The sequence below is a fragment of the Leptopilina heterotoma genome, unplaced genomic scaffold, assembly GCF_015476425.1.
Source record: "Leptopilina heterotoma isolate Lh14 unplaced genomic scaffold, ASM1547642v1 Lhet_206, whole genome shotgun sequence".
Classification (NCBI taxonomy): domain Eukaryota; kingdom Metazoa; phylum Arthropoda; class Insecta; order Hymenoptera; family Figitidae; genus Leptopilina; species Leptopilina heterotoma.
The window spans coordinates 521,265-547,152 of record NW_025110922.1 but is presented as its reverse complement, the minus strand read 5'-3'; the positions used below and the strand labels follow the sequence as shown (position 1 = coordinate 547,152).

The 25,888-nt window shown below is 26.1% G+C and overlaps 1 protein-coding gene and 1 non-coding gene across 3 annotated transcripts in view; both read right to left on the bottom strand.

The window, feature by feature from the left end:
* The window catches only part of LOC122501232, a 52,833-nt gene extending 27,905 nt beyond the window's left edge, over window positions 1-24,928 (bottom strand). The window contains exon 1 of one of the 2 annotated variants that reach the window (XM_043610543.1): window positions 24,776-24,928. The gene's annotated coding sequence lies outside the window, so the exon portion shown is untranslated. The remainder of the gene's footprint in view (window positions 1-24,775) is intronic. The other variant, XM_043610547.1, reaches the window with a different exon arrangement.
* Window positions 21,361-21,433, bottom strand: Trnar-acg. The gene has a single exon. It is a non-coding gene; the product is annotated as a tRNA-Arg (tRNA).
* Window positions 24,929-25,888: the final 960 nt, after the last annotated feature.

Below are 25,888 nucleotides of genomic sequence, written 5' to 3'. Positions count from 1 at the left end.
TTTTTTTAAATTTCTCGTCAAAATTTTATTTATCTTCATAAATAATAAAATTCATCCTGGAAATTAAATTATTTTCAAAAATTCTGATAAAATTCTTTCCAAAATTCAATTATCTTCAAAAGTATAAAAAAATTCTTCAAAAAGAAAATTATTTTCAAAATTTTTTTTTAAATTTTCTTCATAATTTCAATTATCTTTATAAATATCAAAATTCTTCTGCAAAATTCAATTACTTTTAAACATTTTTAAAAAAATCTGTTCAAAATTTCAATTATCTTTATGAATAATAAAATACTTCTCCTAAATTCAATTATTTAAAAAAAATTTTAATAAAATTCTTGTCAAAATTTCAATTATCTTTATAAATAATAAAATTCTTCTCTGAAATTCAATTATTTACAATACCTTTTTTTTTAATTTCTCGTCAAAATTATCATTATTTTCAAAAATAATAAAATTCATCATGGAAATTTAATTACATATTTTCAAAATTTCTGATAAAATTCTTTGCAAAATTCAAATATCTCTATAAATATAAAAATTCTTCTACAAAATTCAATTATTTTCAAACATTTTTTTTTAAATTCTCCTCAAAATTTCAATTTTTTTTATAAATAAAAAATTCTTCTACAAAACTCAATTACTTTTAAACATTTTTAAAAAAAATCTGTTCGAAATTTCAATTATCTTTATGAATAAAAAAATTTATCCTAGAAATTTTATTATTTACAAATTTTTTTTTTAAATTTCTCGTCAAAATTTTATTTATCTTCATAAATAATAAAATTCATCCTGGAAATTAAATTATTTTCAAAAATTCTGATAAAATTCTTTCCAAAATTCAATTATCTTCAAAAGTATAAAAAAATTCTTCAAAAAGAAAATTATTTTCAAAATTTTTTTTTAAATTTTCTTCATAATTTCAATTATCTTTATAAATATCAAAATTCTTCTGCAAAATTCAATTACTTTTAAACATTTTTAAAAAAATCTGTTCAAAATTTCAATTATCTTTATGAATAATAAAATACTTCTCCTAAATTCAATTATTTAAAAAAAATTTTAATAAAATTCTTGTCAAAATTTCAATTATCTTTATAAATAATAAAATTCTTCTCTGAAATTCAATTATTTACAATACCTTTTTTTTTAATTTCTCGTCAAAATTATCATTATTTTCAAAAATAATAAAATTCATCATGGAAATTTAATTACATATTTTCAAAATTTCTGATAAAATTCTTTGCAAAATTCAAATATCTCTATAAATATAAAAATTCTTCTACAAAATTCAATTATTTTCAAACATTTTTTTTTAAATTCTCCTCAAAATTTCAATTTTTTTTATAAATAAAAAATTCTTCTACAAAACTCAATTACTTTTAAACATTTTTAAAAAAAATCTGTTCGAAATTTCAATTATCTTTATGAATAAAAAAATTTATCCTAGAAATTTTATTATTTACAAATTTTTTTTTTAAATTTCTCGTCAAAATTTTATTTATCTTCATAAATAATAAAATTCATCCTGGAAATTAAATTATTTTCAAAAATTCTGATAAAATTCTTTCCAAAATTCAATTATCTTCAAAAGTATAAAAAAATTCTTCAAAAAGAAAATTATTTTCAAAAATTTTTTTTAAATTCTGCTCAAAATTTCAATTATTATTATAAATATCAAAATTCTTCTACAAAATTCAATTACTTTTAAACATTTTTAAAAAAATCTGTTCAAAATTTTAATAATCTTTATAAATTCTTCTCTGAAATTTAATTATTTGTAAAAATAATAAAATTCTTGCCAAAATTTCAATTATCTTTATAAATAAAAAAATTCATCCTAGAAATTCTATTATTTTCAAAATTTTTTTTTTTAATTTTTCGTCAAAATTTTATTTATTTTCATAAATAATAAAATTCATCCAGGAAATATAATTATTTTCAAAAGTTCTGATAAAGATCTTTGCAAAATTCAATTATTTTCAAAAGTAAGAAAATTCTTCGCAGAAATTCAATTATTTTCATAAATTTTTTTTTTTAAATTCTCCTTAAAATTTCAATTATATTATCTTTGTAAATATCAAAATTCTTTTCCAAAATTCAATTATACTTACTAATGTTTTATACACTCTAAATCTGAATCAGTGAAAATTTCACTGATTTCAATTCAGTGGCCCAGTTTTCTTTAATTCATCAGTGGGATTTCACTGAGAATCAGTAAAAACCACTGATTGTCAGTGAAATTCCACTGATTCATCAAAGAAAACTGGGTCACTGAATTGAAATCAGTGAAATTTTCACTGATTCAGATTTAGAGTGTAAATTTCTTCTCAATATAATTCAATTATTTTCATAAAAAATAATAAACAATTTTTCTTTTTTACAAAGTCTTATAATATAAAATAATGATTTTATCACTCGGTCAACTTTAATTATTATAAAACATGAAGACATCGATTGCTCCGAGTCGAAGACTCATGTTTTATAAAGTTTAGTTTTCTTTTTCAGTTTTCTTCATGTTTTATAACAATTTTATGGTTCTAAAGTTTTGAACATTCAAATGAACGAAATTTATTTATTTCTTGCTCAAATTAAATTTTTGTTACAATAATTTTGCATCACTAGAAATAAAATTCAATTTTAAAAGATTCTAAGTAGAATTTTGATTTTTTTACTTTTATTGCAATTAGTAATTTATGAAAATATTTTTAATAAAAAATATTTCGTTCATTTGAACGTTCAAAACTTATGGATCATAAGGACCCTAAAGTTTTGAACGTTCATTTGAACGAAATTTTTTTTTCTTCATTTAACAAATTTTTCTCAATAATCCTGTTTAGAATAGTAAATAAAACAAATATCAATCAAAAAATTCCAAAAATATTAATATTAAGAGTGAAAAACCACCCTTAATCAAATAACCCATATATGCATAATAATAAATTGCACAATATCACTACTATGCGTTCGGATATTTTTCTAACAACAATTCCAAAAATTCTCTAAAAATATACCAATCAATTTCCAAGAAGTTAGAATGCTCGCTCGGACCCCCAAAACCCACCCCTAATTTAACATACTTAAAAATAATATATAAAAGCCCAAAAGCGAGAGAATGCGTTCGTCTTTCTTTCTGAAAATAATTTTAAAAATTCCCTAAAAATATACCAAGCAATTTCCAAAAGGTTAGAATGCTCGCTCGGACCCCCAAAACCCACCCCTAATTTAAAATACTTAAAAAAAATACATAAAAGTGCAAAAGCGAGAGAATGCGTTCGTCTCTCTTTCTGAAAATAATTCTAAAAATTCCCTAAAAATATACCAAGCAATTTCCAAAAGGTTAGAATGCTCGCTCGAACCCCCAAAACCCACCCCTAATTTAAAATACTTAAAAAAAATACATAAAAGTGCAAAAGCGAGAGAATGCGTTCGTCTTTCTTTCTGAAAATATTTTTTAAAATTCCCTAAAAATATACCAAGCAATTTCCAAAAGGTAAGAATGCTCGCTCGAACCCCCAAAACCCACCCCTAATTTAAAATACTTAAAAAAATACATAAAAGTGCAAAAGCGAGAGAATGCGTTCGTCTTTCTTTATGAAAATATTTTTAAAAATTCTCTAAAAATATACCAAGCAATTTCCAAAAGGTTAGAATGCTCGCTCGAACCCCCAAAAATCACCCCTAATTTAAAACAATTAAAAATAATATATAAAAGTCCAAAATCGAGAGAATGCGTTCGTCTTTCTTTCTGAAAATATTTTTTTAAATTCCCTAAAAATATACCAAGCAATTTCCAAAAGGTTAGAATGCTCGCTCGGACCCCCAAAACCCACCCCTAATTTAAAATACTTAGAAATAAAATATAAAAGTCCAAAATCGAGAGAATGCGTTCGTCTTTCTTTCTGAAAATATTTTTTAAAATTCCCTAAAAATATACCAAGCAATTTCCAAAAGGTTAGAATGCTCGCTCGAACCCCCAAAACTCACCCCTAATTTAAAATACTTAAAAATAATATATAAAAGTCCAAAAGCGAGAGAATGCGTTCGGCTTTTGATCTCAAAATATTTTTAAAAATTCCCTAAAAATGTACCAAGCAATTTCCAAAAGGTTAGAATGCTCGCTCGAACCCCCAAAACTCACCCCTAATTAAAAACAATTAAAAATAATATATAAAAGTCCAAAATCGAGAGAATGCGTTCGTCTTTCTTTCTGAAAATATTTCTAAAAATTCCCTAAAAATATACCAAGCTATTTCCAAAAGGTTAGAATGCTCGCTCGAACCCCCAAAACCCACCCCTAATTTAAAATACTTAAAAATAAAATATAAAAGTCCAAAAGCGAGAGAATGCGTTCGTCTTTCATTCTGAAAATATTTCTAAAAATTCCCTAAAAATATACCAAGCAATTTCCAAAGGTTAGAATGCTCGCTCGAACCCCCAAAACCCACCCCTAATTTAAAATACTTAAAAAAATACATAAAAGTGCAAAAGCGAGAGAATGCGTTCGTCTTTCTTTATGAAAATATTTTTTAAAATTCCCTAAAAATATACCAAGCAATTTCCAAAAGGTTAGAATGCTCGCTCGAACCCCCAAAAATCACCCCTAATTTAAAACAATTAAAAATAATATATAAAAGTCCAAAATCGAGAGAATGCGTTCGTCTTTCTTTCTGAAAATATTTTTTTAAATTCCCTAAAAATATACCAAGCAATTTCCAAAAGGTTAGAATGCTCGCTCGGACCCCCAAAACCCACCCCTAATTTAAAACAATTAAAAATAATATATAAAAGTCCAAAATCGAGAGAATGCGTTCGTCTTTCTTTCTGAAAATAATTTTAAAAATTCCCTAAAAATATACCAAGCAATTTCCAAAAGGTAAGAATGCTCGCTCGGACCCCCAAAACCCACCCCTAATTTAACATACTTAAAAATAATATATAAAAGCCCAAAAGCGAGAGAATGCGTTCGTCTTTCTTTCTGAAAATAATTTTAAAAATTCCCTAAAAATATACCAAGCAATTTCCAAAAGGTAAGAATGCTCGCTCGGACCCCCAAAACCCACCCCTAATTTAACATACTTAAAAATAATATATAAAAGCCCAAAAGCGAGAGAATGCGTTCGGCTTTTGATCTCAAAATATTTTTAAAAATTCCCTAAAAATATACCAAGCAATTTCCAAAAGGTTAGAATGCTCGCTCGAACCCCCAAAAATCACCCCTAATTTAAAACAATTAAAAATAATATATAAAAGTCCAAAATCGAGAGAATGCGTTCGTCTTTCTTTCTGAAAATATTTTTTTAAATTCCCTAAAAATATACCAAGCAATTTCCAAAAGGTTAGAATGCTCGCTCGGACCCCCAAAACCCACCCCTAATTTAAAACAATTAAAAATAATATATAAAAGCCCAAAAGCGAGAGAATGCGTTCGTCTTTCTTTCTGAAAATAATTTTAAAAATTCCCTAAAAATATACCAAGCAATTTCCAAAAGGTTAGAATGCTCGCTCGGACCCCCAAAACCCACCCCTAATTTAAAACAATTAAAAATAATATATAAAAGTCCAAAATCGAGAGAATGCGTTCGTCTTTCTTTCTGAAAATAATTTTAAAAATTCCCTAAAAATATACCAAGCAATTTCCAAAAGGTTAGAATGCTCGCTCGAACCCCCAAAAATCACCCCTAATTAAAAACAATTAAAAATAATATATAAAAGTCCAAAATCGAGAGAATGCGTTCGTCTTCCTTTCTGAAAATAATTTTAAAAATTCCCTAAAAATATACCAAGCAATTTCCAAAAGGTAAGAATGCTCGCTCAAACCCCCAAAACCCACCCCTAATTTAAAATACTTAAAAAAATACATAAAAGTGCAAAAGCGAGAGAATGCGTTCGTCTTTCTTTCTGAAAATAATTTTAAAAATTCCCTAAAAATATACCAAGCAATTTCCAAAAGGTAAGAATGCTCGCTCGGACCCCCAAAACCCACCCCTAATTTAACATACTTAAAAAAATACATAAAAGTGCAAAAGCGAGAGAATGCGTTCGTCTCTCTTTCTGAAAATAATTTTAAAAATTCCCTAAAAATATACCAAGCAATTTCCAAAAGGTAAGAATGCTCGCTCAAACCCCCAAAACCCACCCCTAATTTAAAATACTTAAAAAAAATACATAAAAGTGCAAAAGCGAGAGAATGCGTTCGTCTTTCTTTCTGAAAATAATTTTAAAAATTCCCTAAAAATATACCAAGCAATTTCCAAAAGGTAAGAATGCTCGCTCAAACCCCCAAAACCCACCCCTAATTTAAAATACTTAAAAAAAATACATAAAAGTGCAAAAGCGAGAGAATGCGTTCGTCTTTCTTTCTGAAAATAATTTTAAAAATTCCCTAAAAATATACCAAGCAATTTTCAAAAGGTAAGAATGCTCGCTCGGACCCCCAAAACCCACCCCTAATTTAACATACTTAAAAATAATATATAAAAGCCCAAAAGCGAGAGAATGCGTTCATCTTTCTTTCTGAAAATAATTTTAAAAATTCCCTAAAAATATACCAAGCAATTTCCAAAAGGTTAGAATGCTCGCCCGAACCCCCAAAACCCACCCCTAATTTAAAATACTTAAAAATATTGTGTAATTGTCCGAAATTGAGAGAATGCGTTCGTCTTTCTTTCTGAAAATATTTCTAAAAATTCCCTAAAAATATACCAAGCTATTTCCAAAAGGTTAGAATGCTCGCTCGAACCCCCAAAACTCACCCCTAATTTAAAATACTTAAAAATAATATATAAAAGTCCACAATCGAGAGAATGCGTTCGTCTTTCTTTCTGAAAATATTTCTAAAAATTCCCTAAAAATATACCAAGCAATTTCCAAAAGGTTAGAATTGTTATTTTTGAAAGTTTATTCTTGAAATCTAATTTTAAATAAATATTTCAAAATTAATTAAATTTTAAATAATTTGCGTTTACAGTTATCATAAGTACAGATGATTTTTAAAAGATTTTAATTTGAAATTTTGTAAAATTTCATTTATGAATGAATTTAATTAGAAATTGTCTTAAAGAACGTGGATTTTTGAGAAATTTTAATTACCTATTCCAACTCTTCTGAAATTAATTAAATTTTTTAATATATATTTTTAATTGATTATTAATAATAATGGATTTATAGAAGAATTTTAATAAAAAACACTGATAGAAATTGAATTTTAAAGTAATTACAAATGATTGCAGAAATTCATTTATTTTTAAAAGTAATGAAATTCTTCTGAGAAATTCAATTATTTCCAAAAATTGTATTAAAATTCATGGCAAAATTTTAATTATTTTCAAAAACTTCTATTAATTCAATGGTTTTTAACAAATCTACTACTTTAATAAAATTTTCTAAAAGAATTTAATTATTTAGAAAAAATTTTAATAAACATTTAACATTTCATTATTTTCATAAATAATAAAACTCATCGCAGACTTTGAATTATTTTTAATACAATTTTAACAGAATTCGTCGAGAAATGAAATTATTCTTAAAAATTTGATTAAAATTCCTCAAAGAAATTCAATTATTTTAAAAACCTTTATGCTACAATTCATTTATTACAATTTAAGTATTTTTTTCTATATAAAGTTTTAATTAAATTGATTCAAAAAATTTAATTATTTTCAAAAATTTTAATTAAATTCTTTGTAATAATTAAATTTTTTTTCAAAATAATTTTAATAAAATTCTTCATAGAAATTTTAATAATTGAAAAAAATTTGTGAAAATTAAATTCTTTTTAATGTCTAGGGGAATGTAGTCAAGGTTGGTCTACTTTCTAGGTAGGCCATCGCGATTTTTTGGACAAGTTCACTAGCGCCACCTACGCGCATGCTTGTCGAAGCTTGTCTTAGTAAAACCTAACTTTTTGTTCAATTACATTTTCGGAGAATCGAAAATTGTGTTTTCTGTGACGTCGGTACAAAAAAAGCTCAAAAAAAGTTTTGTGCATAATGTGAAAAACCATTAATAAAAGATAAAAAACAAATTGAATCGTCAAGGCAAGTATGCAGAAAATTTGTGGGACTCATGGTTGAAAGGAAAACAAAGTAAAAAATCGAATCCCGAAACGTATTTCTTTATGGTTACAACAATTCGGTAATGTTACTTACTGTCAAGGTCGGCCACTATGTGTTTAAAATGCGCAAAGATGACGACGAGCTACTTCATTTGCAAAAACTGCAATTCTGTATAACTCATAATATAATTGATCATCTTATTAATATTTTTATTTAATTTTATTAATATTATAGTGCAAAATTTTTTTTATTTATATTTATTTTTTTATATTGTTTATTTGTATTATTTTGTTATTTCATTAAGTTACAAACTGTAAACAATAAAGAATCAATTTTCCGTAACTCCAAACATGTTATTTTATTTTTTAAAGATTAATGCCCTTTGAATTTTAAACATGGCCGACCTTGACTGTAATGGCCAACCTGGACTACAAATTTTTTTTTTTTAAATCTTTATAACTTTTTCATTTTTAAACCTGTCAATTTACTTTGTACAGAAAAAATGTTCCTATTAAACAGGACTTTCCAACCACCCAGCAAACATTGTTACATAACAGTTATGTAACAGTTATGTCACAGAATATCACACGTGATATAACATGATATGAACATGTGACACGAAATGTCGTAACATGAGGGTCACAGTTACATAATTGTTACAAGAAGGGTGATATAACAATTATGTTGCAGCGTGATATTTAATTATTATATCACAGTTATGTAAATATGTTACATAATTAGAAGAATTTGATACATAATTGTTATATCACACTTATATTACGTTGTGACTTATTATTATATCACAGTTATGTAAATATGTTACATAATTGTTATATCACACTTATATCACGTTGTGACTTATTATTATATCACAATTATGAGATTCTGTTACATAATTTGATGAGCTTGTTATATAATTGTAACATCACTATTATGACCTACGTGAAAATTATTGTTATTATTTTTATTCAATAGATAATAACAAATGCCATTTGACATGGTAATATCCAAAAATAATTTTAGTAAAAAACTGATTTATTAATTAGTACATTTTTTAAACTTGATTTTTTTACAGATCTTTAATATTATTTATAAACATGTTCACAAGTTTATTTTATTCACATTTCACAACACTTATATACAGATTAAATAGTAATTTTATTATTTTACATAACGCTTAGAATGAAAAATATCCGCTCGCATGTGGGATCGAACTCACGTCCCCCCGCCCTTGACGACCCGACGCAACGCATTTAAACCGCACGGCCACTGAAGGCTGGATGAGAATTCTCCTAATCTACTATATCAACTGCAGTGCCGTATATTCTGTTACTTACTGTTATGTAACTATTACGTAACAAAGACAAACTTGTGATTTTTTTATTTGTAATATACGATTAACGTGTTAATAAAAATATCTACCACACATTAGTCACAGTGTTCAGTAACAATTCTGTAACATTTACGTAACAATGTTACACACATATAAGTAACAATTTTGTAGCATTTACATAACAATGTCACACACATGTGAGTAACAAAAAGAAACGATTACAATTATACTAATCGGGATTACAAATTTTTATTTTATTCTGAAAATTCTATTTTTCTTCACATAAAATTTGAGAGTTATAAACTTTAAATTAATTTTAAATAAATTTGTTCAAATAAAAATTTTTCTTTATTAATTTCTGACAACTTTTTACAAAAAAAATTAAGATATTTTTTAAATTATTATAATAGACAAACTTTTCAGAGTACGTTAAAAAATTTTAAATAAAATTAAAAGTGAGTGATATATTAAATATCGTAAAATGTTCCAAAAGTCGGCTTCTTCACCCCACTTTACTTTTACGTACTTCTTTAAAAGTTTTGGACATTAATAATTATAATAAATAATACTGATAATAATTATTAATAATAATTTATTGTAAATTAATAAACTTAAACAGTTAAACTAGATTTATAATAAAAAATATTTATTCGAAACAATAATTATAAAATAGTGTTTCATGTTACATAACAGTTATGTAACAATTACATAATTTTATTGCGTAACAGAGAGACTACAATTTTACGTAACAATTTTGTAACGACAGTTACAGAACATTGTTACTTTTATGTTACATAACAATTACATAACAGTTACGTAATTTAGCTCTTATTACTACAGAAATGTTACGTAACAGTTACAGAACATGTTTGCTATTTAAATAATTTGTTTTTAAATATTTTAGTTGTAATAAAGACTTAAAATGTCAATTATTTATATTGACGGTTGTTACTTTTTTGTATTTTCATTTAAAAAATAATAATAATTTTTTAATTTTTAAATAATAAACTATAAAAATACATTATCATTATATTCACGATAGTAAAAATGAATATATATATAATATTAATTCTGTTTATAAGGTTTAATCTCTTCATTGGATAAGTTGTGAATATTGGAATAAATAAATTTATTATTTCATATAGTATTCTCTAAATATTCAAATTAAAATTTGCCTTGTTATGTTAAGGGGGGGGGGTATAGTTAATTCGGTGAAAAAAACGCATGTTTTTAAGAATTTTTTTTGGCGATACGCAGAAAGTTAATTTATTTTATCGCTTTGCATATAATACTGCAACATTTGAACAATATTTTTCTAAATTTTAATTTAAAAATATTAAGAACTGAGCAAGATTCTAACATTTTCCTCAGGCGCCTCCAAAAATTTGCGGTGTTCACTCTAACTCGCAACAGAATCATCCAAAACAAAAAAATCAAAGTGCATTTGTTAAAGGAGATGTTTTTTGAGGTAACATCGGAAGCCATTATTTTTTTATTAAAAAATTACCAATTTTACAATAACAAATTAATCGATTTTTTACAGTGAAAATCGACTTTTTGGCTTTCAAGTGCTACGGAAAATCGAAAAGTAAAAAAACAAAAAAATCCCTTCCGATAATACCTCAAAAAACATCTCCTTTAACAAATGCATTTTGATTTTTTTGTTTTGGATGATTCTGTTGCGAGTTAGAGTGTACACCGCAAATCATTTTTTTTTTACGCGGCTGAGAAAAATCTCATTATCTCGCTCAATTTTTAATATTTTTAAATCAAAATTTAAAAAAATATTGTTCAAATGTTGCAATGTTATATGCAAAGTGATAAAATAAATTAACTTTCTGCGAATCGCTAAAAAAAATTCTAAAAACATGCGTTTTTTTCACCGAATTAACTATACCCCCCCCCTTAACCTTAGGAACGAAAGCAAAAATTTCTTTTTAAAAAGAATAAGCAATTGCTTTGCGTGTATTGCTTTTGTTTTTAGGAAAAAATTGCCTATGTAAAAAACACATTCTGCCTATTATTTATTTAAGTGCAGTTTAAAAGAATGTATCACATTGTTGTATAATACGTATGTTATTAAACTATGTTACTGTTATATCACGTCCCAGTAACAGTGTTAATATTTCATTATATAATAGTTACATAATAATATTGTCACAGTGTGATATAATAATGTGACCTACTTTATTAATTATAACAAAATTATGTATTTATTATGTCACACAGTTTCGTATCAGTTATGTAACAATTAGAGAACGATGCAATAAGACAAAAATTATTACTCTGTGATGTAATGAATATATCACACAGTTATATAATAGTTATTTGAAAAAATTATGTAACTGTTATATCACCATCCAGTAACAGTGTTATATAACAGTGTTACTATCTCATTATATAATGGTTACATAATAATATTGTCACAGTGTGATATAATAATGTAACCTACTTTATTAATTATAACAAAATTATGTATCTGTTATGTCACACAGTTTCGTAACAGTTATGTAACAATTAGAGAACAATCTAACAAGACAAAAATTATCACTCTGTGATGTAATGAATATATCACACAGTTATATAATAGTTATTTAAAAAAATTACGTAACTATTATATCACCATTCAGTAACAGTGTTATATAATATTGTTACTATCTCATTATGTAGTTGTTACATAACAATATTGTCACAGTGAGACATAACAAGGTGCTTTATTTGTTATGTAACACTTACGTAACGTGTTTGCTGGGCATATACTTCAATTGTCCAAATTCTTTTTTAAAAAAAAGTTATAAACAAAAGTCAAAAAGGTGGCCGACCTAGACTATGTTCCCCTACTATTTCAATAAAATTTCATAAAAGAATTCAATTATTTGAAAAGACATTTTAATAAAATTCATTTGAAGAATCCAATTATTTTCAAAAATTAATAAGATTCTCCGCAGAAATTTATTTTGTGTTCAACAATTTACAAAAATTCTCGTCAAAATTTCAATAATCTTTATAAATTTTTCTCTAAAATTTAATTATTTTCTAAAATTTTATTAAAATTCTTTTCAAAATTTCAATTATTTTCGAAAACTCTTATAAAATTCCTTGTGTACTTCACAATGTTTTAAATTTAAATTTTTTATAAAAATTGTTTTCAGCATTTGTATAGTAATCAAATATTTTCAAAATTTTATAAAAACTTAATTAGTTTTTTAAATTCCTAATTTTTTTTAAATAATTATTTTCAAATATTTTAATGAATTTTCTGACAATTATTTAAATTTTTTTAATCATATAATACAGATTTAAAAATTCTTCAATAATTGTTTTAAAATATTTTTAAAAATATAAAAATTTAAGAAGATATAAACATTTTATTAAAGCGAGTTGGTACTGAGACAATTCAGCGACTTTAAAAACGCGAAGCTGAGCCAAGCTGTGCCGAACGTACTCAAGTTATATTGTGTCCTGTTTCGAGTATATTCGTCAAAGCTCGACTTCTGTCGGCTTCAAAGCCTCGACACTTTCACATATACCGCGAAGTGAAAGGAGAATCGTCAGCGCTTTCAACAATCAACGTGTGCCGCATGGTGGGGGAAGGCTACATTCTCTCGATTCCTTCACGCGGGACTTTCTTGAGCATCGTGCCTCTCGAAGACTCGACAAAATCAAGTCTCCCCACTCCGCTCTGTAACCAGCTGTTCTGGCAGACAACGGAGGCAAACGGCTCCCACTCTCGCGGTAGAATTTCTCCTTCCAACATGCTTACTGCTTACTCCCACAATCATATGCCAGACTTTCGCTCTTGTCCGTGAGCCTCTTTTTCGCTTTTCTTTAAGCACTAGCAGAGATGCTATTCGGCGAAGGAAATCGTGTTTACTTATTCCAAACTTATTTCTTTTTGAAAAAAATAATACTTTGTAATAAACATTGTAATTGTCTAATATTAATCATGATAGTTTTTTTCATTTCTTTCAATAAAAAATTTAAGTTTTGTTAAAAAGTAGGTATTGTAACAAAAAAATTGAAATTATGAAGATTGTTCTATATTTTCATTAAAATTGTGAATTAAAAAATGAGTCGCCGGAAAGTAAAACCACACAAAAAATTTCCACAGACGTTTCAGTTGGCCTCTGATGGTTGAGGTTGACAAATCGATTATCAGAAAAAATAATTTTTGAAATCGCTTCCTTATTGGAAATTGGATTCCACATAATTTTTCTTCCATAAAAAAATTGATAACTTACCATTTTCAAGAAAAATGAAAAAAATGGATTTTTTCAAAACACATTTTTAATTGAATTTTTGACTTCAACTCGCTGTAAAACATAAAGTTATGAATATTTTCTTTTTATATTTTCAGGGAGTATAGTTTAAACTATCTTTAAAATAACAAACTTTGGAAGAAAGTAAAATATTTTATTTAAAAAAAGTTATTAATTTTTATCATACACATTGTCAAAATTATTACTTACAATGTTCGAGAGCTTCGTTTATCTGAAAAATTTTTAGTGGTCGAAAACTTCCAGTGAAGAAAATGTTCATTAAGGTGTAATAAATATTTTTGCCTAGTAGTTTCACTCTAGAATTAACCGTTTTGTAAATATTATTAAAAGACTGTTTTCTGACCAACGCGAGCGGCTATACATAAACAACCTAGACTCCTGACTCGCGCGCGTTTGTCAGAAAATAGATAAGCAGTTTAAACTATACTCGTTATAAATATCAAAAGAAAATATTCATAACTTTATGTTTTAGATCAAGTTGAAGTAAAAAATTCAATTAAAAATGTGTTTTCAAAAAATCCATTTTATTCATTTTTCTTGAAAATGGTAAGTTATCAATTTCTTTAAAGAAGAAAAATGATGCCCAATACAACTTCCAATACACGGAGAAAATTTGTTCCTTACATTTTACCGAATTTTTCAATAAAGTTGGGATAAAGTAGCATAATCGTAATTTTTAATAATTTTTATATTATTTTTTTGGTAACAATATTTAAAATCTAATGTTTATTATGTTTATTATGTTCTTTATTCCTTAAGAACTAGTACTGTAAAAGTTTTAAAAAAATTGAAAATGAACGTTTAATGTAAATTAAATAAATACCTCCTTGATGGGCACTAACGTTTCAGGAATAGTTCGGTAAAACTTTCTTGACTTGCCGAAAGTGTTAATTTTCAGGAATAGTTCGATAAAACTTCCTTGACTTGCCTAAAGTTTTAGTTTTCTGGATTAAAATACTTTATTTCAAGTGTCCCGCAGTCAAATGTAAGACTTTCACACTAATAGTTGATTTTTCCAACTTATTTAGACTTAATTAATAATCATTTTATTATTATTTAAATTAAAATTCAATTAATTCATTATTTTAAAATTTAAACACTTATTAATTGCCAAATATGTAATAAATGCTTTTAAATCATGTAAAAAGAAAATATAAAATGGCAATAACATACTTATTTTTTTAACATATAATTTATTCATTTTAATTAAATATGAATAATAGTAAGTAAGTAAGCAAGCAATCAAGAAAGCAAGTAAGTAAGCAAGTAAACATAAGTAAGTAAGCAAAAAGGAAATAAATAAGTAAGCAATTAAACATATAAGTAAGTATGTAAGTAAGTAAATAAGTAGGTAAGCAAGTAAGCAAAAAGGAAATAACTTGCTTGCTTACTAGCTTACTTTCTTATTTGCATACTTACTTGCTTATTTCTTTCTTGCTTACTTTGCTTACTTGCTTACCTACTTATTTGCTTACTTCCTAATTTCCTTCTTGCTTACTTGCTTGTTTCCTTTCTGCTTACTTACTTCCTTATATGCTTACTTGCTTACTTTCTTATTTCCTTCTTGATTACTTTGCTTACTTGCTTATTTCCTCCTTTCTTACTTTGCTTACTTGCTTATTTCCTTCTTCATTACTTACTTTCTTATTTGCTTACTTTCTTACTTGCTTATTTCCTTCTTGCTGACTTGCTTATTTCCTTTTCGCTTTCTAATACCTCACAATTATTATTTAATACTTGCACTTTTAATATGCATATTTTTAATTTTAAACACAAAAATTTGAGAATAATAAGGATTTTCATAAATTATTGTTTTATTCCATTAAATACAAATTTAAACATTTTTCTTTATAATAAAAAAAGCATAATTTAAAAATATTTCATAAATTGACCTTGAATATAGTTAGAAATGATTCATTAATATAAATAATTTTTAATTTTGTACAACGATAGTTTATTAATTTGAATCTTTCTCACAAGCGGTGAGACTTTATCTTACGTTTTACCGAACTATTCAATACATTGCAACTCGTCAGTTTTACCGAAGACTTTATCTTACGTTTTACCGAACTATTCAATAAATATGAATGTAGCGAGCACTTGGCTTACGTTTTACCGAACTGTAAGTGAAGCGCTAATACATGTATCGTGAGCTTTATGATTTTTACATTATTTTTCAATGCAATTTCTTTTACAGTCTAGTTCTTGAAAAATTACTGTTTTGACACTTCATCCCAGTTTTACCGAACTAAATTCAGTAAAATTTCAGGAATAAATTTTCTCCGTGTAAGGAAGTGAATTCAAAAATTATTTTTTATCATAATCGACTTGTCAACCTTCAGAGACCAACTCAAACGCCTGTGGAAATTTTATATGTGGTTTTACTTTCCGGCAGCTCAAATTAAGCTCAGGAAAACGGAAAATATTCCAATCTCGTGTTTTTCTATTCATAAATAATACAAATTAATTTTTCGTAATTAAATTATAACATTAAAGAGAGAAGAAAAATTTTGTACAATGGATAGTAAAAAATTATTTTGAAAAAAAGAAAAAAGTTTCTGTTATTTGTTCTCTTTAATGAAGAGAAATTATAATAATTTTTTAAAAGTAAAGGAAAAGAAAAAAATTTCATATTAAAAACATTAATTTTATTATTTAATTTAAAAAAGTATACTGTTTTATTAAGATGTAATAGATTTTTTAAAGTTTTTAAAGAAAAATTTTTTTAAACAACATAGACAAAAAAAGACTATTGCATTCTAAATCGGCCTTAAATATTTAATGAAATTTATACCTAATATTATTAAAACTTATTTTTTAATTTCTACTACAAATTTTATGTATCACAAATTAATGCATAAATATTTATAAATTGTAAATTTAAATTGATAATTATATGCCCTCTATGAATACAAACTAAGAATTAAAACTAATTTTAATATACTTGTTTATAGGGTGGAGTACAGAGACATAATTTCTTCAAAAGATTTAGAAATACGTTGATTATTGAAAGCGTAGAAGATTTTCTTTTCGTTCTTAACCATAGACATATTAGAATAGACTGCGCAAGAGGATTCAAATTCAGCTTGTGATATAGAAAGAGACATCAATGCGTTCGACCGAGACGGATAGAGCAGAAGAACCGATTGTCAGACTCTTTCTAGCGCACGGCATGCTTTGGAGTGAGGGAGAAAAAAGAGAGTTCTTACGCTCTATCCGTCTCTTTTCATACCACCGGCTTGCTCCTCTCATGGGAATCATGAAACTCGCGCAGTCTATTCTTATATGTCTATGTTCTTAACCTTCTTAACTTCTGGGGAGTGTGGCGGGGCTTCAGAGTCGACAACAGTCGAGCGACGCCGAATATTACCGAAGTAGAACCTAGTACGAAATACTATCTCTGTCGACACTCGACGGCCGCCTCCTTTCCTCGTCTCTCATTCTCTGCTATCTCAGTTCAGTTCCCTGCCTCATTTTTAATTCATTATTACAAATTTTATGTATTTTTTGTGTATTACATATACAATTAAACTTACACAAACATAAATATAAGGAATCAGAAATTCGGGAACGAATTATAATCATTAAAAATTAGTATCTAAAATTCGGTTAAAAATATTTTTTTTTACAGTTACAATTATTCATCCCAAATAATGCCCCGTCGATCTAAGACTTGAGAGCAATAAAAAGCGTTTCATTCATTCCATGCAAGACACCTTTCCTTCGGTGTATATGCGCAAGTGCAGACAGAGAGAGAGACTACAGAGCCGAGCTTTGCCGAAAAAACCCGATGGTTGCTTGTTCTTAACTACAATTTTTGACTTTCCTATCCGCTTTTCTCGACAAAATTCATCTCACATTATAGACTACAAAATCAAAATTTACTGCAATTATTTGACATACACATTTAAATTTTCAAAGATATACAAGTGAAAATATTGATAATATAATTAAATTTTAAAAAAATTTCACTGAAAAAAATGACAACGTCAATTTTGACATACAAGTACATGGTTAGGATGTATAGCTGAAACAGCAATACTGTATTGCTATTCCCATTAAAATACAGTATTGGTGTTCTCCACATACATATTACTGCCTCTCACATACATATGGCCGTTCTACGCTGCGTATGGCTGAAACAGCAATACTATATGGCAGTCCCATATCCACCAAAAAAATATGTGATTTTAATATAATGAGAAATTTTAGAAAATAGTATATTTTTAAGGAATCTCAATTTTAGACAATTACACAATATTTTTAAGTATTTTAAAATAGGTGTGGGTTTTGGGGGTTCGAGCGAGCATTCTAACCTTTGGAAATTGCTTGGTATATTTTTAGGGAATTTTTAGAAATATTTTCAGAATGAAAGACGAACGCATTCTCTCGCTTTTGGACTTTTATATTTTATTTTTAAGTATTTTAAATTAGGGGTGGGTTTTGGGGGTTCGAGCGAGCATTCTAACCTTTTGGAAATTGCTTGGTATATTTTTAGGGAATTTTTAAAAATATTTTGAGATCAAAAGCCGAACGCATTCTCTCGCTTTTGGGCTTTTATATATTATTTTTAAGTATGTTAAATTAGGGGTGGGTTTTGGGGGTCCGAGCGAGCATTCTTACCTTTTGGAAATTGCTTGGTATATTTTTAGGGAATTTTTAAAATTATTTTCAGAAAGAAAGACGAACGCATTCTCTCGCTTTTGGGCTTTTATATATTATTTTTAAGTATGTTAAATTAGGGGTGGGTTTTGGGGGTCCGAGCGAGCATTCTTACCTTTTGGAAATTGCTTGGTATATTTTTAGGGAATTTTTAAAATTATTTTCAGAAAGAAAGACGAACGCATTCTCTCGATTTTGGACTTTTATATATTATTTTTAATTGTTTTAAATTAGGGGTGGGTTTTGGGGGTCCGAGCGAGCATTCTAACCTTTTGGAAATTGCTTGGTATATTTTTAGGGAATTTAAAAAAATATTTTCAGAAAGAAAGACGAACGCATTCTCTCGATTTTGGACTTTTATATATTATTTTTAATTGTTTTAAATTAGGGGTGATTTTTGGGGGTTCGAGCGAGCATTCTAACCTTTTGGAAATTGCTTGGTATATTTTTAGGGAATTTTAAAAAATATTTTCATAAAGAAAGACGAACGCATTCTCTCGCTTTTGCACTTTTATGTATTTTTTTAAGTATTTTAAATTAGGGGTGGGTTTTGGGGGTTCGAGCGAGCATTCTAACCTTTGGAAATTGCTTGGTATATTTTTAGGGAATTTTTAGAAATATTTTCAGAATGAAAGACGAACGCATTCTCTCGCTTTTGGACTTTTATATTTTATTTTTAAGTATTTTAAATTAGGGGTGGGTTTTGGGGGTTCGAGCGAGCATTCTAACCTTTTGGAAATAGCTTGGTATATTTTTAGGGAATTTTTAGAAATATTTTCAGAAAGAAAGACGAACGCATTCTCTCGATTTTGGACTTTTATATATTATTTTTAATTGTTTTTAATTAGGGGTGAGTTTTGGGGGTTCGAGCGAGCATTCTAACCTTTTGGAAATTGCTTGGTACATTTTTAGGGAATTTTTAAAAATATTTTGAGATCAAAAGCCGAACGCATTCTCTCGCTTTTGGACTTTTATATATTATTTTTAAGTATTTTAAATTAGGGGTGAGTTTTGGGGGTTCGAGCGAGCATTCTAACCTTTTGGAAATTGCTTGGTATATTTTTAGGGAATTTTAAAAAATATTTTCAGAAAGAAAGACGAACGCATTCTCTCGATTTTGGACTTTTATATTTTATTTCTAAGTATTTTAAATTAGGGGTGGGTTTTGGGGGTCCGAGCGAGCATTCTAACCTTTTGGAAATTGCTTGGTATATTTTTAGGGAATTTAAAAAAATATTTTCAGAAAGAAAGACGAACGCATTCTCTCGATTTTGGACTTTTATATATTATTTTTAATTGTTTTAAATTAGGGGTGATTTTTGGGGGTTCGAGCGAGCATTCTAACCTTTTGGAAATTGCTTGGTATATTTTTAGGGAATTTTTAAAAATATTTTCATAAAGAAAGACGAACGCATTCTCTCGCTTTTGCACTTTTATGTATTTTTTTAAGTATTTTAAATTAGGGGTGGGTTTTGGGGGTTCGAGCGAGCATTCTTACCTTTTGGAAATTGCTTGGTATATTTTTAGGGAATTTTAAAAAATATTTTCAGAAAGAAAGACGAACGCATTCTCTCGCTTTTGCACTTTTATGTATTTTTTTTAAGTATTTTAAATTAGGGGTGGGTTTTGGGGGTTCGAGCGAGCATTCTAACCTTTTGGAAATTGCTTGGTATATTTTTAGGGAATTTTTAGAATTATTTTCAGAAAGAGAGACGAACGCATTCTCTCGCTTTTGCACTTTTATGTATTTTTTTTAAGTATTTTAAATTAGGGGTGGGTTTTGGGGGTCCGAGCGAGCATTCTAACCTTTTGGAAATTGCTTGGTATATTTTTAGGGAATTTTTAAAATTATTTTCAGAAAGAAAGACGAACGCATTCTCTCGCTTTTGGGCTTTTATATATTATTTTTAAGTATGTTAAATTAGGGGTGGGTTTTGGGGGTCCGAGCGAGCATTCTAACTTCTTGGAAATTGATTGGTATATTTTTAGAGAATTTTTGGAATTGTTGTTAGAAAAATATCCGAACGCATAGTAGTGATATTGTGCAATTTATTATTATGCATATATGGGTTATTTGATTAAGGGTGGTTTTTCACCCTTAATATTAATATTTTTGGAATTTTTTGATTGATATTTGTTTTATTTACTATTCTAAACAGGATTATTGAGAAAAATTTGTTAAATGAAGAAAAAAAAATTTCGTTCAAATGAACGTTCAAAACTTTAGGGTCCTGATCATACAATTTTTTATAAGTTGTTTAATTTCAAAAAAGTTTAAATTTGAATCTTTTGAATAATTTTATTTCCAATGGAAAAATAATAATTAAATATTTATTTAAAAAAGAAGTTATTGATGTTTTCGAAAAATTTGAAAGAAATTTGTAAATATTGTCATTAGTAATTTTCATGATTGATTTTTCTCTATTTTTATTAGTAGAATATGACTTATTGTTAGTAAAATTTAATCAATTTATTAAGACAAATTTCACAAACTGCTAATCGTCTAATTCACTAAATGAATTAGTGAAACTGTTCTATCAACTTTTAATTAAATTCCTTTACTAATTACTACATATGTCTAATACATTTAAAGATGAATCTAGTTGATTAAATTCTATTTCGGAAATTCCATATACAAAAATCAAATATTTGCAGACACATTTTTAGAGCTTGAGAAGAAATGCCAATGACTTTTTGATTTTATAATATATTGTACAGCAGTTTTAACCTCGGTATGTATATAGAAATAGTTTTGATCTTAAAATAGAACACATTTATGCTTACTCGGCTTCTTTATATACCTATAGCTAAACTAAATACTATATACATACGTCTGTATTAAATAATAATCAATTTAAAAAAAAGAGAAAAAAATCCAATTCTATGAAATGAGAGTGAAGTTAAAAAAATTGTTTGTTTTTATAAACACAAGATCGCGAATAGTCAAGCAAATATTTGAATTGAATGAAAAAAACACTAGACAAGGAAAAAATTAAGCAGTTTTTGATTTAAAAAAAAAAAAATTAATCGATCCTGCCAGGATTCGAACCTGGAATCTTCTGATCCGTAGTCAGACGCGTTATCCGTTGCGCCACAGGACCTAGTTATTTTGGCAGGGGAAAGAACCCTTCTTGGAATTAAAATTTTAGATTCTCTAAAAATACCCCCGTAGGAACACTCTACGAATAGATGCACATTAATTTTGGTATTTCATTCACATTTTATTAAATTTTTCAATTTTACATTTACGATTTTAGATTTACTATTCACTATTTACGATTTACGATTAATATTTTACGTTTTTCGTTTTGTTTTAGGTTTTGCTTTATGTGTTGACGCATAAATCTTCTAATTTTTTTTAGTAATTTAACAGAAACTAAAATTATGAACTGATTTCAAAAACTAATTAACTAATTAACTAATTTCTGGAAAAACTAATTTCTGACTAAAAATTAATCACTACTGTTGCTAATTCATTAATTAATAAACAAATTGGCACTGTTTCATTTGCCAAAAGATGACATAATCACAATTTTTCTGCAGATATCAAAATTGAGACAAAAAAATCAAATCGTTTTTTGTCTCAATTTGACATCGTGATTCAGATTTAGAAAGAAAGACATTTTTCCTCAGTGTATCAAATAATAATTTTATAATTAGTTTCCTATTTTTTACATAAATAGAACCTAAAAAATCTGTTTCTGCGAATTGTATTAAAAAAACATATATTCATGTGACAGAAATAATATTAAATCAGAATTGAGAATTGTGATTCTTCTCTCTACATATATTATATTATCATTCATACATAATTTATTGCAATAAATTATGAATTGCAAATTATGACAAATGCATCGGAATTAGAAAAGATTTTCGTCTTATATTTCAACATTGGTGTTAAGTGATTCCTATTAAAAAAAAATTCTCTTCTCTACATTTATGATTTAAATAAGTATAATACCTGTTCGGAGAAAATAGAAACACGATTGAACAAACAATTTTTGATATAAAAATATGTATATTTTATGTTTGATAGCATGACTCAAAGTAAATGATGACTTATCGATTTTTATTATATTTGACGTGATTATAAGCAGAACACACGGGTAATCTAAAAAGATAAAATAGTAATCATAAAATGAAACATTAATAATTGTTAAATTCGTTATTGGTGAAAGTATTATTGAAACTGGAATTTTAGAATATATTTCTGTTTAATTTAATTTAGTTAATTTCCTTCAATTTTTATTTAATTTCTTTAATTAATTTAATTTATAAAGAAATTTTTTCGATTTTTGAAAGATGATGGAAAAAATTAAAAAAGAAAAATAATTATCTTTTTTATTTATTTATTTTAATTTTTGTTTTTTAATTTCCATTTTACTTATTCTATTTCGTTCTCTTTAATTTTTTATCACTCTGAAGTCTATGTTATTTTATTATTGTTTGTAAATTGATATTTTCTTATTGTTCATTACGTGAGTTTGCGATTCAAGTTTTTTTTTTTTTTTTTTTTGACAAAGATAAATCGTTCGTTCAGAAATTGCGGTACTGTCACCTTGTCAAGTCAATTCGATTTTACGAAGCGAGAAAAATACATTTCCTCTTATATTCTCTTTTGTTATAAAAAGAACAATACAAATAACTGGTATTAGTTATTCTCATCAAATTTATCTTGACAATTTTTAACTCAAAGAGGTCAGAAACATTTATTTATAAAAAAAAACAAACGTTTTAGAAACGCTTTGTAATTTTATGGAATTTTTTTTTCTAGATAATTTAAAAAGACTTATTTTTTAACAGTTTTGACAAAAATTGTTTTTAATTTTAGAAAAATGTTTTATGAAAATTTTTGTTTCTAAAGTTTTGAACTCCGATATTTTTGTTTCCACTTTCAATTTGTTTATTAAAAAATTTATTTTGCATGTCTAAAAAATAATTCTTAACTAAATAATTCCTGAATTTTCATCGTTTTTCCATTTTAGTTATTTTTATTAGTTATTTTTAAAAACATTAAATTAGAAACAAAATTTCGTTCATATGAGTTTTCTAAAATTTTTTTTTTTTTTTTGTAAAAAAGTAAAAATATTAGATTAAAGTTAAAAATAAAATAAATCTAAAAATATAAAGAAATTTATTTTCTATAAATTAACAAAAAAATATTTGGAGTTTAAAAAATAAAATATTGATTAATATAGCAAAAATATGTCAAATTACAAATAACTGAAATAATTTCGGAAGCACTGAGTAATAAAAGAAAAACAAATAATAATAATAAAAATAAAGAAAAGTAAAAAGCAGTCGTTTATTTGAACGTTCGAGACTTTAGGAACAAGAAAAATTATCTAAAAAGTGAAATTATTTCAATAGTGCATTATAAGAGAGATAAACTATACTGAATCGAGAAAATACGAGAATAAATAAATCAAATTATTCCGAAAAAATCAAAAATAAAATGAAATTTCTAAAAACTATTATTAAATTATTTTAAAATTATTACTATTATTAAAATTGACACAAAAAATATTCAAGTTGCTCAAAATTAAATATGCTGACTAGAGGATTTATCCCTACAATTATCTACTATTTCGCATGTGATTGCATTTTTAAAAATATCTATCCACCAATTTTAAGTAATTTCAGAATGACTTCGGAATAATTTGACATGAAAATTGTGTTTACATATATCCTGTATGCTTTTTCTTTTATCTATACTCCAGGCTTATTGTTATGTACACTGTACATATTTTATAAAAAAAATAAATATCACTTTACAGTACATTTACCTTTAGTTTTGTCATTAAAAACTTCAGTGCAAAAAAAGTCAATACAATAAGTCTTTTTTTCGAATTGAAGACAAGAATAAATTACCGTATAATAAAAATGTCAAAATTTAAACTGCATAGAAAAAAAAGTCGAAGTAGATAAAATTTGGTATTTTATTTAATATTAAAAACCAAAAAAATTCTTTCATAACCTACAACTATTTTGTTTTGGCGTCATTTTATAAGAATAATAAGGATTTTGAACATTTTTAACAATATTGCTTAAAAATAAAAATTATTCAGTAAGTGAAAAATAAAAGAAAGAGAATAATGAGAGCAAACCTCAACCAAGTGTCTCATCGATTTATATAAAAGTTTTCTAATCAAATAAAGAAATTCTACATACACTTATATTGTCAAAGTTCGATACGTGTCGTGAATTTTGACAAAACATTCGAAATTCAATTTTGACGATCACATTTTGGAAAGTTATTTTATTATAGGAACTTGAGAAATCTTTTCTCCAATATAATATACCTAAGAGGAACATAATGAAAAATACCTGATCCTTGCACCTTGGAAATCGTTAGAATTCTTAGAATTGACTTTTTTTCACCCTTTGTAAATTGTTTAACACGAATTGTATGAATAGGAGAAATTATCCAATATTTTACTCACCGAGTGTGTATTTTGATAATAGTGTTTCTATGCACTTGTTCACATAATCACACGGTGCACAGCACGAGGTTCACGAGCGCGAAAACAAATGACAACTGAAAGCAACACAAACTGTCAAGTGCTCTTGCCGCCATTTTGGTTTATGGTTCGTTGCACAGACTGTAAATATATAGGTGTACACACATACACACCTAAAAACAAAAATTTCTAAATATAAAATGATTATTTTATAAAAGCTGGTATTTCAATAATAATCGTAAATCTGCGAAAATTTTTCTAAACAGAAAATTAATGGTTTTTTAAATGATTAATACTCTGTTGAAAATGAAGAATCCTGACTTACCTACACCTTAAGGTAAATCACATTTCGAGTTGAGTTTTCTTTATAATTTATTAATTATTTATTAACAAATTTATCTTTAAAAGGAAAAAATAATAAATTGAAACCATTGAATCTATTTTGATACAATCCGTAATATTTGTATTTATTAATTACTAAGAGAAAAAAAAATAAAAATCATTGTATAATTTTCGCGCTTCTGATTCAGATCTATTTGTATTATTTAAAATTTTCGTGATTCCCCGACGAAAGTCCCGTTTTAAAAATTTAACAAAATTATATTTTTTTTATTTTTAAAATTTTTTTCGTAATTGCATTTATTATAATTAATACAATTTTCAAAATCTTTAATTTTGATAAAAATTTTCAAAAAATAGAAAAAATTTTTTAAATTGTATAATAGTTTCGCATAGTTTAAATAATTAGGCAAAAAATTTTTTTAATTATTAATTTATTTACAAAGAATTTAGTCTTATAATAGAAGATTATTCCTTTTTTAAATAAAAATCTTTATTGTGTTTAATTTAAATTAAACATTTAAATTTCACAGTTCTATTGGATAATAGGAGCGGTCGTATGAAATCTCCCAAAAATCAAATCGATCGAATATCCATTACATCGAATTTCAAAACATCGAATGCTCAATACATCGAATTTTCAAAACATCGAATGCTCAATATATCGAATTTTCAAAACGTCGATTGCTCAACACATCGAATTTTCAAAACTTCGAATGTTCATTAGATCGAATTTTTAAAACATCGAATGTTAAA